This window comes from Babylonia areolata, chromosome 19 (genome assembly GCF_041734735.1).
Source record: "Babylonia areolata isolate BAREFJ2019XMU chromosome 19, ASM4173473v1, whole genome shotgun sequence".
In the NCBI taxonomy this organism is placed as follows: Eukaryota; Metazoa; Mollusca; class Gastropoda; order Neogastropoda; family Buccinidae; genus Babylonia; species Babylonia areolata.
Window position 1 is genome coordinate 2,457,515 of NC_134894.1, and position 2,500 is coordinate 2,460,014.

The window sequence follows — 2,500 nt, forward strand, 5'->3', positions numbered from 1 at the left end:
TTTCTTTTTCCTCTTTTTTCTCATTCTGATTCTACTTTACTGAGGGTACTGTGCTTTGCTTTCAGGTCTTTCCAAAGTTTCTGTAGGCCCTGCTTCTCAAATTCTGAAGCTGTCTTCATCCTTTTCTTGAGCTTTTTTTTTGTGCATTTTGGATGTTGTCCATTTCTCGTTGTCGTCTGGATTTTTGAGGAGGAGTTCTTGTCTTTGGTTGTTTCACTCCATCGGTTTTCCAACAGGTTGCGCAAACGGTATCTCCGTACGTTGCTAACTTGTGTTCCAAGGTGCTTTTTCCCATCAGTGCATCAAGTTTTCGGACTTTTTTCTGGTCCAACTCTTCCCATTCCGTTTTTGCACTTGCAGGCGGCAAGTTTAGTTTCTGGCTTTGGTTTCAAGCTCTGTTGCAAATGATTCGTCTGAATTATCAGCGTGGATGTCCTTGGCACTGTGGTTTGAATCCTGGCCTTGGTTTTCCGACGTCTTATCTGCTGGTGGAGTGCGCTGCTGAGCATTCGTCAGATTCTTCATACAACCTTTTTTGGTCCTCTGGATCTTTATGCCACGCTCAGTGGAGAATTTCCGCCCACAGACACATGGGAATTCCATCGGTAATTCAGGACAGAGTGTTCGGAATACTTTTGTTCGTTTTGAGTTTCCTGTTCATAACTTTCTAATCCATGTTAATTTCAAAGCATATACAAAGGCTTGTGGTATTCCAGTTCCACCAACCTCGATATTCTACACTGCATGAAATCGTTTGATCTTGTCTGGTTTCGTATACCATATAAATTCAAAACATATTTTCTGTAATAATTTTACATCGTTATCAGGATTTGGAAGTATGGTCCACAGGCACAAGTTTGGAAAGTATAAGATAATTCAAAACTGTACTTCTTCCCATAGGGGTGCACAAATTTGTTTTCTGCGCTTTTTTTTCTTTTTTTTTCTTTTTTTTTCATCAAACCTTTCTGATATATTCATTTCAGATACTGTTTTAAGATTAATTGTAAATTAAATACCTTGAATTCTAAACTTGGCAGGGTTCCATTCCATTTTCTTGTGAGGTAAATAAACAGTTGGTGATTTTTTTTTCTTCTTCGCCAACCAAACATTGGTGGTTTTCTAAAAAAAACAATTAAGCTTCGGAGTTGAGATCTCTCTTCTTTCTTTTTTTCTTTTTTTCTTTCTTGTTTTTTGTTGTTGTTTTTTGTTTTTGTTTTTGTTTTTGTTTTGTTTTGTTTTTGTTTTTTTCTTTCTTTTTTTTAAATCACCTTTATTTCCTCATCATCTCGATTTTTACACACGAGAATTACTGCGCACAGGGGAAATAGATACGGGGAAATCGGATCACCCTGTCGGCAGCCTCTTTCTATATCGGAATGACTTGATAACTTCCCGTTTACTACTACATATCACCTGATATCAGAATAAAAGGTTGCTATCCACTGACATACATCTTTTCCAAAGCCTGGGATTGCTCTTTTCATATAATTCCAATCAACCCAGTCAATCTCTTTTCTTTCTTTTCTTTTTTTTTATTTTTTAAATCTATAGAAACAAGTGAACAAGATAAATTCTTTCTCTTGAAGTAGCATATCATATCATATATAGTTCACAAGTTGTTGGGGGGGTTTTCTCCAATATATCGTATATATGTTTTTTTCATTCTTTTTCTTTAAGGGTCTAATCCGTTTTCCAACACTGTCGGTAAATAGTGCTTCAGTCTTTGTGCCGCTTTGTCATGATTTATTTTGAGACAAATGTTTGACGTCAGAAATGTAAGATTTCATCACAGACAGACATGGTTGGAAACCAGTGTGGTAAAATGTTTGTTGCAGCGCTGTGTATCATCAGCACATTCTGTAAGACACGGGATGTGCTTTAATCATGCCAGAGAGTGGCACAGTATGAAAAGAATGGGAGCATAAACGGAATCTTGGGGGACTCCAAACTGCAGGGATGCATATATATATATATGTGTGTGTGTGTGTGTGTGTGTGTGTGTGTGTGTGTGTGTGTGTGTGTGTGTGATAGTCAGTCGTGTCCGACTATGACCATCAGAACAGCAGAGGAGGCAACTGCTGTTCCGACTATTTTGGGCTTGAATTTGATTATAGTGGAGAGTGTCTTGCCCAAGTACATCCCCACTCTCTTGGCCAAGAGGGTTTTAGGACAGTCGGCGTTGGGATGGTTCCCAAAGGCCAACTAGCCCACAAGGCTGCAGCACTAAGAGCCAGTGCAATTTTGCCTCCTAGTTTGAGTCATAGTCCTTCACAAAAGACTAAGCCGTAAATGATTTCCCATTGACTGGAGAAACCATTAAGTTCAGAATTAAAGCCAGAGATAGTTACATTCTGTGTTCCGTCAGAGATATATGACTGCAGCAATGAAAAGGTAGGATGGGGAATGTAAAATACGTTGCTGAGGCAAAGCAGGACAATGTCATGATCAAGGTATCAAGCGCAGCACTTAAGTCTAGCACGGTGAGGACACAGACTTTGGA